The sequence below is a fragment of the Ictidomys tridecemlineatus genome, chromosome 6, assembly GCF_052094955.1.
Source record: "Ictidomys tridecemlineatus isolate mIctTri1 chromosome 6, mIctTri1.hap1, whole genome shotgun sequence".
Classification (NCBI taxonomy): Eukaryota; Metazoa; Chordata; class Mammalia; order Rodentia; family Sciuridae; genus Ictidomys; species Ictidomys tridecemlineatus.
This window is the reverse complement of record NC_135482.1, coordinates 172,243,189-172,257,999: the sequence shown is the minus strand read 5'-3', so window position 1 is coordinate 172,257,999 and position 14,811 is coordinate 172,243,189. Positions and strand designations below refer to the sequence as shown.

The 14,811-nt window shown below is 36.1% G+C and overlaps 1 protein-coding gene across 9 annotated transcripts in view; it reads right to left on the bottom strand.

The window, feature by feature from the left end:
* The window catches only part of Stard13 (StAR related lipid transfer domain containing 13), a 473,503-nt gene that overhangs the window by 57,929 nt on the left and 400,763 nt on the right, over positions 1-14,811 (bottom strand). The gene's annotated exons all lie outside the window — the stretch shown is intronic.

Here is a 14,811-nt window from a genome sequence, read left to right as displayed (position 1 = left end):
GAGTCCAGTGTGTGAATCAGGTCACCGTTCGACCTTATGAATCCTGATCATTTCTCAGCCATAACTCTGTTAAATAAACGACTCTGAGGGAAAAGAAATTCATCTGTCAAAAGTCCAGTTTCTCCAAACAAAATCAAACAGCTGATTGTAACAGGTCTCTACCAAGGAGCTTCTTCTGCTTTTGGGATGGGCCCACCACAGGTCAGTGCATTTCCATTTACTGTGATGTTTGGTTTCCCCAGAGCCAAAGCTGGAGAGTCCAGGCCTTCTTAGGACCACTGTGCAGAATCCATCTGCACTAACATTGGCCATGGGCTTGAGACTGTACCTCTATGGTGAAAGCTCAGTATAATATAATGTTTGATATGACAAAAACATTTGGTATATATGTTAGGAAAATAGACCAAAGTCCAGTTCTTACTCTCTAAAACAAAGAGCAAAAGTTATATCTCTGACCACTGATCTGGTTAGACCTAGATTGAAATTTGTCAGTAAATTCAGAGAAGCAGAGCCTTTGGTGATTCCTGCCCCAAAGAGTTTGTTTCTTTGGCATTCCTTAATCTGTTGTCACCCCAGGGACTGACAATTTCTAAATTTGAGTTCTATCCCTGATGTGTGACCAGCACAGATCCAACATGTTCTCATTCCTGCCATATACATGTTTCAGAAATATCTGGGGTACCAAGTTGGAAATAAAAGCTTTGGAAAATATTTTTACTAAAGAGGAGGGTCTATGTTTCACAAAGGCTGTTCAAACCAGAGCTTTGGCTACATAATGCTTCACTGGCTAACCTGTGCTTTCCCTTTGGAAGGTGCACAGGGCAATTCATGTATTGCCTGCAGGTTCTGTTCAGTACTCGTTTGAGAATCCTTATGTGAAGGCTTTTACTCTGATAATCACAGACTATTTCACAGTAAATAGAAAAGGCACCTTCTATTTGTTACACTTAGAAAATGTAGTGAGTCTCTACTGAGTCATAGATAAATTGATGCCCTATAAATTTTCAAGCTTGAGATTTGCTTTCCGCTTCAATACGATACAGTGGGTAATAATGAGAAAATACCTAATTTCTAGACATGCTTTAAATTTGATTATGTGATAGCAAACTTTAGAGAGAAGCAGAGAATTTTATATTTTCTATTTAAATTACATCAATACTTTGTTCTATTTAATTATCACTTTAACTATGATCAAAATGTAGTGTTAAACAAGAGAATTTGAGAGAGCCAGGCCATGAAGAACAAATGAAGGGGACCCAGAAGATAGGGGTTATACAACACAGAAGCTCAAAGGAGATTAGGAAGTGAGAACAGGAATCAGTATGCACTCCACCAGGCTGGGGATGGGAGGGATGACAAGGTGGGGAGAAGTGGACAGCCAGGGGTCCTTCCAGAAAAACTTTTGGAGCTAAAAACTCTGGTTGGGCAGTGGGATGGGGTTGAGGCTAGATGGGGAGATGCTGGGGTTTTTCAATTTAAAATGAAATGATAATTTCATTTCATTTTTCCCCAAACAGAAGCAACATTGATAATGAATTGAAATCTTAAAATCTTATTCATATACAAATATGAATAACTAAATCTTCACCAGAACCCCGATAAATCAATTGCTCAATGGACTTGTTTTTTTGTTTGTTTCTTAAATGGGTAGGCATTTATCTTTTAGGTCTGAAAATCAAATGGCAACAGAGTAACTCTAAAACACTCCCCCACACTTGAGCTCCTAGAGCCACATTGCTCCCACACTTAATTACTGTCTATTTACGAAGTGTTCCTCAAACACATGCTATCTTTCCCATTCCCTTATAAGACCCAATTATATGCTACCTTCCAAAGACATCTTGTCTCAGTTGAAGGCAGAACAAATCTTATTTACTGGTCAGTGATGAAGCAAACAAACAAAATTACCTGGCACAATTAACCACTCTCAAATTTGATTTTGCATATGAAATTGAGTTCGAGGCTCTTGCAATTTCTATTGATATCCTATAGTCCCTACTAACACCTATCAGCCAAACACTAATGTTTTCCCCAGGCCTGTTATAGTGGCCCATCCAGGAAAATTAAAAAGGAATCATATTGCCGGTGTCATCATTTCACAAAGATTTCCCTAATGAGATTTAAATGACATTTGAGGAGAAAAGTATGAAAATCTCCTTTTTTAATGTGCTCTTATTAGCCAGCATCATATTACATAAAAGCACTAAGAGCTATTAAAATCACATTTTAACAATTTAATTTGTTTCCCATTTAACCATTACCTGCCCTGTAGTAGCTCCGGGGTTACAAGGCAGAGCATCAACTCATTGAAACTTTCTTGCTGAAAACCTGAGTTATGGAGTGGAACTAGAGAATGCCACTGGACAGAAGAGCCTGCAGATCTCTATGAATGTTACTGTGCCATAGTAGTTCTCCCTTATACATAGGAATATGGCCTAAGACTTCCAGTGAATGCCAGAAACCCTATATCAAACATGGCATATACTATGGTTTTTGATCTAATAACTGAGATGCCTACTAAGCAACTAACAGGTAGGTAGCTTATATATAGCATGGTTATACTTGGACAAGAGGCCAATTCATATGCCAAGTGAGACAGAACGAGATGGTATAGGATAGTATGAGATTTAATCATGCTGCCAGGATAGTGTACAATTTTAAACAAATGAATTGTTTATTTATGGCACTTTCCATTTAACATTTTCTAACTGAGGTTGACTCTGAGTAACTGAAATTGTGGAAAGTGAAATTGTGGGTAAGGAGAGGGGACAATTGTACTTTGCTGGGGAAAATGCTATTCATTTGGCTGGTTATTATGACAGCATTTCAACAGAAGTTTTGTAATTAGTCATTCCATTTTGGTTTATAGTAGGTATCTGTTTTTGCCTGCTCAACATTCTTCCCTGCTTCTCCTGATAATAGAACCTCTCTATGTGAGGAACATCTTTTGTATGGTTTAAGAGGGGGTGAGAGCTCTTGCCCCCCGCCACATACCTGATCCTATAACCACTACCCACCTGAGAAGTCCTGCTTCTCTAAGCGGCATCTCTCTGCCTTTAGTCTATGAAGATTAAGGAGCTTTGGGACCTTAGGTCAACAGTCATTTGGGAATGAAATCAACTGGTTGAAAGGGGGCACACACAGTTTTTCACTTGGTGGCTTGATCTGCACAAAAACCAAGCAATCCTTTTCATTTGGTTTACTCACAAATTCAGTAGGTGGTTTGGTGCTAGGCACAATTTCCTGCCACCTGTCTGCCATTCCACTTGAGGCAAAATCACTGTTTTGCCTCAGTTGCTTTTACCTAAACCTAGGAGCAAATTTGCTGTATTCAATTTAGATTCTTATGTGATTGAAAGCCAGTTGTTTAGAATAAAATGTGAACCTGATTGACAGCAGTTGCTCAGAAAATGACATTACCTTTATTCAAAGACAGACCTGGTAAGAGAGGCTAACTCACTGGAGCCTGAGGGAGGGGACATTCCTATGGGCATGAGAACAAAGCCACTACGGAGGAAACATACCAGGGCCAATGATATGTTTTTACAAAGCATTATCATGTTTCTTAATTATACATGTTCAATTTTAAAAGCTTATAAAAGAAAATTCTGAAAGTCACAATAAAAGGAAAAAATCAACTCTTGTCCCATTACTAACACATAATTTGATGTATCTTGTCAAAGTGGTAATATGGTAATAATATCTTAGGTTGACTGCTTTTTTTTTTTACATAATTATACATCGTGAATATTTTCCCATACAATGACATTGTTTATAAAAAAAAAAAAGAAAATTTACTTTGTTTTGGGAATGATGCTTATTTTTTAAATATTTGATTTTTGAATAACGCCAAATTGTATTTTACTGCTGGGAGGATGGAACATGAAGGGAGCCAAGAAAAAATACTTCAGCAAGACCTTCTCAGTGCTGAAGGCTGGAAGTCCATGTGAGATTTACACCCTGTTTCTTTCAAGAATTCTTTAAAGAATTGTTAATTTAGTGATTTTGGATATGAACAGTTGAATGTACAGAGCTCAGGAGAACCTCAGTCAAGTAAGGAATTATATTGAGCACAGAAAATTTGCAGGCCAGGTTTGCAAGCTGTGTCTCAAGTTACAATCTCATTGTATTTTTAAACTGGTGCTTCTGGCATGCTTCAGAACAGTGTGTTCTCCTAGCTGAGCATTTTAAGTACATTTTGGTTTATATTATTCTCTGCATAGCAAATACATTCTTCCACAGTTAACCCAAAGGTATTGGGTATTCTAAATGACCAAAAATTCAAATCAGGACCAAATTAAAATTTATTATCATAAGACATTTAGTTGGCTAGAAGGAATCTGCTTTACTGTGTAAGTTTGTGCAAGCACATACAGGCATATGTTGTTTTTACAAATCTTGAATTTTCAAGGACAAACCGGCTCCAATTTAAGTAGGTCTTTTTCTTAAATGTTCATTAAAAGTACTCAAGAGAAGTGGGGGTTGGGGAGGGGAGACAGCATGATCTTCATGTGATTTAGAAAAGTAGGCTTAGGAAGAGTGTTTTGGTTTTTCATTTGAGCAGGTTAACTTGGTGGGCACCCTATTCCTGAAAGATGACAGGTATGAGCATTGCAGGGTGACTCAGCCACCACAAGATGTCTGCAGTGGATGCAATTACCACTATTAAAGTATATCAAAGGTATTAAAATTTCAACAGGTTCATGGTTGTTGGTTTACGATAATTCATATGGATGAGTTAGCTTCATTATTAATGTTCTGCTTAAGGCAATGAATCCTTTGTCTTCAGAGGGAATTTCTCAGAAGTCCCTGTTTATTGGAGATACATTTCTTTGGCCATACCTAGGCCAGTTTTGTGAAGTCAACGCCAGGGTATCCATCCTATCTATGTAAGGCTATGAATGGTGCAGTCATTACTATTACACAGAACCTTACACTATGATCCTTCTTCCCAGTTTCATAACCTTAATTACAGGTATAGGGTGGAGCATTGGCCTTTTCACAGTAACGGACTTTGGTTTAGATTCCATGGCCTGATGTCAGAATGTTTTTTTTAATTTTTTTTTTTTGCATTTTTTGAATTATATATCTTTTGTTTTGATGTGTAAAAGGCTTGAGTAAGTTTTAAATGTATGCTAAGTATAATTTTTTTCCTAACATGCATAGCATATCTTTTCCATTCTTTCTAAGTTCCTAAAAGGAGCTAAAATGCAGGTTATTTAGAATAAATTTAATATTATCAACTACTGAATATTCAGAACATTGAGCCAATTTCTAAACAGCCATCTTATTTCTCCATAATTTAAAGCATTGTTTTTCTTGATGCATAACAGAATACCTTATTGTCAGCAAGCATATAACCATAGGAAGAAGAAATCTGGAAGAGACATATATGCACATTTCACGATGACACATAATTGTATTCAATCAAGACAGAGATGCATGATGGGGAATGTATATTTTTCTCTCCAAAGCAAGAGTCACAGACACACTAAGACGTAATATACTTTCAACAATTCTTAACATTAGTCTTACTTCTCAGGCCTTCAGATATCTTCTATGAGTTGGACTCAGCAAATCTAATCACTTAAAATAATTTCTATTGGAGTGAAAGAGTTGGAGCAAGCTAACTCTGAGAAGTAGGCTTTTTCCTAGTCACTCACTGATTGTTTTTAATCATTCTTTTTCAGCCTGGTTGGGAAAATTATGTGTGTGTGGGTGTATGAAATATATTGTATAATGTAGGGTGTGGGTCATATATATGTAAATATAGAAATAGAGTATCTTATATACATTGAATATATTATAAATTAATTATTACATTTAAAATTTTAAAATGTGTTTTTTTCTTAAACATATTTTTTTTTCTTATGTGTTTCCAATAATCCCCTACTCTTTGTAGTACCCATATGACTCACAGCTCTCCTCTGACTAAATAATTCTTACCCCACTGATATCAGGCTTGGCCACAGTACCCAATTTTCCCAATGAAATGTGAACATAAGTAACTTCTGCTAATTTCAAGGCCCAACTCCGACTTGAGCCAGCCTCTTGTCCCTTTATCACGAAGCTAGCATGTCTTAGGTTGAGGCTATCCCTTGAGCTTGATGACACAGGGAAAGAGCCACAGCAGATGAGCTTCTGAAATAGAATGTGAACATGAAATAGACTTCCATCATTTTATGCCGCCACAATGTGGAAATGGAGTCTGCAGAGGGGCATGATCTCGGGCAAGCCAATTTAACACAGCTGCCAGCTATTCATTCCATAGGTGAAGCATATAGAAGACACTATGTGCTTTTATTTAAACTTGAAACTACTGGAACATGTCTGTCAGTGTGGCATGGATGAAAATAATCTCATTATTTAATTTCTGCCTGGAATTATGCTTCCTTGCCTACATACATGGCTTATACAAATTCAGAAAATATTGTAAACAACCCTTTCACACTCATCTCTTATATGCACCCACATTTGCACCACAGAAACTGAAAAGTCCAGTTGCAATTGAATAGGAAACTCCTCAGGAATATAAACGTTAATTTCCACACCCATATTCCTTATAGTACTTAAAAAGAAAAAATAATTACAATCCCCCCACTCCAATCAATATCAAAGAAAAAGAAAAAAGAAAATATACACTCTTGCAGCCAAATAGTTTCTGACCAGATTGTTTTGACTCAAGTTTTCCATGAGGCAGAGTAGTTCTTTATTCTCCCCTTTCATTTGGGACAGATTGTTCCCATCAGGAGCTTGTGGTATTTCTCAGTGAGGCTGCATGCATATACAAGCGCAGGAGCATCCCAAGCTTTTGGAAGCTGTGGAGCCTCTGCCTACCACTAACTCCCAAGAGGTTCTCAACTGAAATGCAAGGCTGGGGACCAGAGAAGTGATTCAGATAGAAAAGCACCAGAATTTGTAAGGGTTGGCCAAAGTGCCTCCATGTTGGCCTAACAAGACAATAATCTCTAGTAACTCTTCTTGAGAGCATTAGAGTCTGCAAATGCTCTCAGTCTAATTCATCTTCTCTGGCTTCTTTTGGAAAGGTGAAGAATAAGCCTTCAGTGTGGCTGGCTTGAGATTGGCTCTCAGGAGCAGAAACTCTAACTTCTATAAGGAAGCTTTAACTTCACAAGCTCCAGCATCAGCAGGGGCCTTGTGTACTCACCCTTTATCATGTTGATTTCTTGCCTAGGGAAAAGCAATTGCCTTGAACAAACTCTACCACTATTAGGAAGTCAGGTTTCTTTGACTTCTGGGAGGTATTCTTCCATTCTACATTGCTTTAAGACTTTTATTTTTAAAATGTTAAAAAATAATTATGAATGGTTTTAGGGACTGAAACCCCTCTGTGCCTCTTTCCAAACATACCTGAATGTCTGCAATTGAAGAAGGTTATCTGATCTTTGATTTGCTTAGCTCAATTCTTATAGCTCTGGATACTTTAAATACACCAGAAACTTCCATGATATCAGGGAAAACCTTGTCATGTAGGCAAAAAGAAGGAACACAGAGTCTGTTAGGATAAAGTGACTCAAAGAATCCTGCAAGCGCCTTCAATTCTTTCTCTTCTCCTAGGGTTGGCATGGCAAGATAGGACTTGACTAGAGCTCCTGAAGAGGATTTGCATTGGATTTCTTTGTGATCATCATACCTAATCAATCAAAGCTATTTTTTTTGCTTAATTAAATACAGTAAAATATTTGTACAACATAGAAACACTTTTATTATCTGACTATATATAAAAACCTTATATGTTTATGTGTTTTATTTCTTGGTACTGGTTCAGATTGCAAATGAAAAATTTACTGGAAATTTTTCAACATGTCTTTGCCAGATTTCTGGAATGCTTTCTAGGTGTTTGCTGAATGAAGATGGCTGAATGATTTTCTAAACACATACCACCCTCCCAGAAAAAAAGGGTCATATTCAAGAAATTAAGTTGTTATTAGTTTTTAACTACTAATTTATTTTTCTCCCTATTTTTTTTATTATTCAACTTTTTTTTCTTTTTTTATTGATTGTTCAAAACATTACAGAGCTCATGATATATCATCTTTCATACATTTGGCTCAATTGGGTTTTGAACTCCCATTTTTACCCCAAATACAGATTGCAGAATCACATCTGTTACATACTCACATTTTTACATAATGGCATATTAGTGACTGTTGTATTCTGCTACCTTTCCTAAGGCCAAAGAGATTGCTAAGCTTAGAGGCTTGCTCGCTTGAGTAATAGAATGTTTATTTTGCAATCTGTTAGTAGATACTAACATTATATATTCCTCACAGAAAGAAATAAAAAAATGAGTTCAAGTAGTTCAAAGAGCTCAAGCTGTTTGGAGGTGGAGGAATTCAAGCTCTCCACTGAAGAGGCAGGAAACTGTTGAACCCTTTTTTCCAACAGACATGATGATTCATTGATGACTTGTGTCTTTTTGGGATCTAATCATATGGCATATTGATATTAATGTCAACTGAGGTATCCCATGCAACAAATGTACAGCATTAATTCCAGAATATATAAATAACTCAAAAAACTCAACACCCCCCCCCAAATTGCCCAATCAATAAATGGGCTAAGGAACTGAACAAGCACTTCACAGAAGAAGAAATATAATCAACAAATATATGAAAAATGGTCAACATCTCTAGCAATTAGAAAAATTTAAATCTAAAATTTCATCTCACTCCAGTCAGAATGACAATTATCAAGAATACAAGCAATAATAAATGTTGGCAAAGATGTGAGGAAAAATGTACTCTCATACATCGCTGGTGGGACTGCAAATTTTTGCAACCATTATGAAAAGTGGCATGGCAATTCCTTAGAAAACTTGGAATGGAACCACCATTTGACCAGCTATCCCACTCCTCAGTTTATACCCAAAGGACTTAAAATCAGCATACTACAATGACACAGCCACATCAATGTTTATAGCAGTTCAATTCACAATAGCCAAACTATGAAACCAACCTAGATGCCCTTCAACAGATGAATGGATAAAGAAAGTCCGGTATATATAAAGAATGGAATATTACTCAGCCTTAAAGAAGAATCAAATTATGGAATTTGCTGGTAAATGGATGGAACTGGAGAATATCAGCTACATGGAAATAAGCCAATCCTGAAAAACCAAAGGCTGAATGTTTTCTCTGATATGCAGATGCTAATTTACGATGGGCAGGGGGGTAGGAAAAAATAGAGGTACTTTGGATTAGGCAGAAGAAAGTAAAGGGAGGGGAGTATGGGGATAGGAAGGAGAGTAGAATGAATTGGACATTATTACCCTATGTACATATATGATTACATGACTGATGTGATTCTACATCATGTACAACCAGAAGAATGAGAAGTTATACTTCCATTTATGTATGATGTGTCAAAATACATTCTACTGTCATGTATAACTAATTGGAACAAATAAAAATTACCTAAGCTATAAAATGTTTTAAATGTTTATAATACATTAGAAGTTCAATTTGTATGGTATATAACTCTGAATTCTCAGGAATTCTTTAGGCCTTAAAAATCATTACTCCCAAATCTTAATTGGGCCACTTCAAAAAGAGTTTTTTTTTTTTTTCTTTTTGGTTTCAGAGACTGAACCCAGGAACATGTGAAAACTGAGTCATATTCCCAGCCTTTTTTTTATTTTTTAGAGACAAGGTCTCACTAAGTTGCTTAGAGCCATGCTAAATTGCTCAGGCTGGCTTTGAACTTGCAATCTTTCTGCCTCAGTCATTGGGATTACAAGAATGTGCCACTCTGCCCAGCTTGGTCCTCTTCAAATTTTAAGTTGAGAACAAAGTAGAAAATAGCAGGTGTATATTTCATGTAAATATGCAACTAATTCTAATTGGAGGTATAATATGAATATAATTTAATTCTCTTGTTTTGGGAGACATAACAAATTTCCTAATGTAGTTTTGGCTGGTCTTGGCTAATATGCTTATGCAAATACTCTCTGAATTCAGGTATAAAAGAAGTATAACAGGATAATTTTCCCTAAGAACAGACTTGAGAAGAAAGTGACTTCACATTCCTCTTTCAATGAAATCTAATAGAGGAGTAGCAAAATCTATACTTGAGATTCACTTATGCAGACATATTGTAACCAAGGCTTAAGTGTACTCATAAAACGAGAGAACAAAAATTGAACCAGCAATTTGAAAATATCCATTTTTTTCCCCTTCTTTTCTTTCTTTTGCAGTGCTGAGGACTAAATCCAGGGTCTCCACATGTGAGGAAAGTGCTATATCACTAAACCACATCCTGAACCCACCAAAGATTCTTCCTTTACTGAAGTACCAGCAATTGGGCACTACTGAAAATTTTGGTGATGCTAATTACAGGATGACACTAAATCCTAGGTAGTGTGTAGGCTTCAAATCTGTTAGATCCAACTCCAGACCACCCAGCAAGGGACAGCACTAGGTTTCAGCTGCATTCAAATAAGGCAATGTGACAAACAAGAAGGCTATCAAGTAAAGACAATACACTCATTTTCTAAAACCAAATACATAGTTGGCTCTTTGTAAGGGCCAACATACCAGACTTGCAGGTGACAGTTCGACACTTGCAGATTCAACCAATGTCAGATAAAAAAAATACTCATAAAACTAAATTTGTCTATATTGAACATGTGTAGATAATTTTTCTTGTCATTATCCCCCAAATAACACAGTACAACAACTATTTACATAACATTTGCATTGCATTAGGTGTTACATGTCATTAAATGATGATTTAAAGGATATAGGAGAATGTTTTTAGATTATGTGCAAATATTGACCCATTTTCTATACTTGAACATTCATAGATCTAAGTGTTTTCGGAAGTGTATCTTGGAATAAGTCCTTTTATGATACCAAGGGAGGATTGTGATTTAGGTTTTCTGATTTTGAGTAAAAAGATAAACTAAAGAAAAAAGAAAAAAAGGAAAGGGGATAATCCCCATGAAGATGAACTTTTAGTTGGCATACACATAGTCTCTCATACTCTTATTATGAAGATGTGTGTACATGTATACTATCTACTTTATAATAATCTTTAAATAGATTTGTAATCTGCTTTTTCACTTGACAATACCAACAGATGTCCTTTCAGACATTTTAGATGACTGAGTAAATTCCTACTTCCATTACTTTTAAAAATATCTTTTTTTTTTTTAAATCAATCAAGGGTTCTATAATCATGGGCTAAAAATAATCCAGTTCTCTGGAGGCTTTAATTCTAAACAAAGAATTTCTTCAGAATGTGCATCCTGGTGAATGTATTTCAGGGACTACTTCTGAGTTGACATTTCTCATGTTATTTTACATTCTGGATTAAAACGCATCTCAGATGGTTTTGATTTATATTCTCAGCAAACTTCAAAAAGGAAATTCCAAGTAGAAGTTTATTCATACACCAGAACTATGTTTAAATGATGCTACAGGGATGTCTTAAACTAACATAAGTCAGGAAGTTCAAAGTCAAGGTTAGATCTTGGACCATGTTCCCACTTCTTCCTTTTTGGACCTCTTAGGTATTTAAAGAGTGGAGATTTTATGTAATAGCTGTTTTACTTGTCTTTGACCTCCTGTATAAGTATTTAGTCAATTTCAAAGATGCAGTACACTTTATGCAACAAACTGGTACTTCCTGATTGCTGAAGTACCAAGGTTGTACTTGGAAAACAAAACAAACACACTGACCAGATAAAGAAAAACTCTACACATTGTTTTAATGACTGGATGAATATTTGTAGTCTATATGACTCCTCAAATCATTTAAATAATCAAAAGCACAATGTAACCCAAATTTATAATACCAGTAAATTCGTCAAAAGCACAACTTAAGACAATTTCATCTTTTATGCAAAGTTAATATTATTGTTACAAAGAGAATTTTTTAAAATTTCATTTTTTTTAATATATTTTGTTACTGGGGATTTAACCCAGGGGCACTTGACGATTGAGCTATATCCCAGCTGTATCCCCTTTAAAAAAATTTTTTTTGAGACATGATCTTGCTAAACTGCTTAGGACCTTGCTAAGTTGCTGAGGCTGGCCCAAAGGGGTGTTTTAAATGGAGAAGTATTCTAATTTCATTTTGCTCTTAACTAGTGGCATATCTAGTACTTAAATAAAACTCTAGTCATTTCTCCTATTGAATACAAATACTGGGTTTTACATATTAACTTTTTAAAGAGAAGCTGTCAATTTATCTAGAAAATGTTTCTGTATTTGAGGGCATAATAAGTACACTATTTGGATACAAGAAAAGCAACACAGAATGAAGTGATTACAAGCAAGGGCCAAGTCCAAATTCTGGCTCTACCTCTCATGTATCTTTTCGAGGTTAGGTAGGTTACCTTCGACAGGCCTGTTTCCTCATCTATTAAGTGGGACTAAACAATAGTACCTATCTCAGAGAGTTGTCATGAGAATTAAATGATCACCTCACTGTAATGCAATTAGACACACACCTGGAGCTCCTATGCTACTCCTACTATGGTAAAGGTGCTTATTCTTATTTTTCTGTAATAGAAAATAGTGGTTCTCCTGATCTCTGATACTTCCCACTCAGTTCTTCTTCATTTGACCTTTATATGTAGAGGAATTTGTCTAATTATTTATTCAAGAGACATCTGTTTGGTGCCCCTGATGTGAAACCCTGCTGTTACACACTGTGGGAGAATGCAAGGCCATGGGCAGCCAGGTCCTGCCCTGTAGGTCTCTTAGTTGAACAAGAAAACCAAAGGTCTAGGCTTTACTAGCTCCCCAGAGAAGGACAATGCCCCCTATAGTTGGTAGCAAGAGGGGGCATTTTTAATAAGGTGAGCAGCAACAACCTGGCAGATGATGAAAGATTTGAGCTAATTGGTTAGCCAAATGTTTCACTGTAGACAACTCTTTTCTGCCCACTGTTTCAGACCTGGACTTTTGAGAACCTTGTGCCTTCCTGGCATTAGATTCTTTAGCTCTTGCATCTGCCTGCAGGACAACCTTGGGGCTATGAGTACCCATCAACCTGCATCCAGATTCTTCTTATGACAAATATGTAACAGGCAATTCATTTTCTACAGAACATTTTGTTATACTCTTTCTGTTAAATGATGCTCTACAATGAAGCAAGCCATGCTTCACACCATGCAATGCTATTTAACACAATGCCGTGAGAGTCATAAATGAAATGTGACACTTTGAAGGTGGCAATAAGGGCCTTATCCTAAAAGGCTGTTACTTTTGGGATATGAACACTAGGCTGAGGAAGATTGTTTTGTGATTATCGTATACGATATGCTCACCAGTTAATAAGTAAAATATTAGCCATCCTGTGCCTGATATGTGGAGATGCCAAGGTCAAAGATGTGTTAAAACATAACTAAACATAGCAGAAACTTGGGAAAGAAATTTGTATCAGACATGTGGATTTCATTAAGGAAAATGTTTTCAAAAGGTTATTTTTCCACATTATGAGAAAAAAAAAAACCTGAACAAATAAGTTAACTGTGTGTGAAGGATACGGGCTTCCTGTGGATTAGTGACTGGGAGAAGTTGGGGGTTTAATGTGGAGCCCAAGGTCACTGATCTCAAGAGATCATGAATCTTCCAGGTAAGCTTCCTGCCAAGGTCACTCTCATTATTAAAAACATCCTAGGTGTGTATTCAGGGATCTGCTTTGTGGGAAAGGAATTGGAAAATTCATTTAAATATTTCAAATCACTTACATTTAAAAGCAAAGACTGCTCTTATGCTTAAAATGATTATAATTAATGTCTATGACTGCTCAAATTATACCTAATGCTAAACAGAAAATTTAGTCCTCTTTGAACCTTTTGTTTTCACAAAATAAAGAAAAATAAAATATTGATACATAATTTTTTGAAAACAGATGAAATCTGTATTGCTCAAGCTAGTGCATGATGTAAGTGTTCTTAACTTGAGATTTTTGTGTGGAATTCAGGGCCCAGGGAGCCCTTTGTGCACAAACATTGCTGAATGCGAGCTTTTTTTCTACTTGAGGTTATTTAGCTTTCATCAAGTGGTATGCTTATCCTACCTCCAACATATTAAACATTTAGCCCAAGAAAGAAAACTTCATAAACCTTGGAGGCTTAAAAGAGTGCCAGTTTTGTCCTACTCTGTTCCCTGTGGGTTATCAGATTTTGATTTTAGAACAGACAGATAAATAATATCTCTATCTTATACACATACACACATAGACACACACTCATGGCACAGGTATTCTGTAACTATGTCCTAGGTAAAACTGCAAGTATTTTTGAATAAATATGCAGATTTTGCATCTTCTTAAATTATTATATTGCAGGTACACATTATCAGATTGAAAGCCAGATTGCATCTTTACAACTCCTGTTCTTAGCCTAAAGCTTTGCAAATGGTTATCATTTAATGAATGTTGACTAAATGCATGAATGACTATATTAAGATGAAAAATATTTATAGATCTGTAGGCCAATAAACATGCAAACATCTCTCAGAATATTAAGGTCCCTCTAAACTCACAGGGCTATTTTCAACATGGGAAAATATGAAAGAATTTGCAAATTGTAAAGCCCTCAATGAAAATACATAAAAAAGAAATACATAAATGAAATCACAACATTCCAGTTATGATTTCATCTCTGGGTACATGCTTGTAGATATCCTTGGGCAGGAGGGTCTTTGCATATCTTGATGTTATTCCTTTTTTCTGAAGGGCAAGACATTTGACACTGTCCTGGCATTGACTGAGATAATAATTTCTGCTGGCTCCGTTCCCAATTTCCTGTCCCTTTTTATCCAATCCTTGGAAATC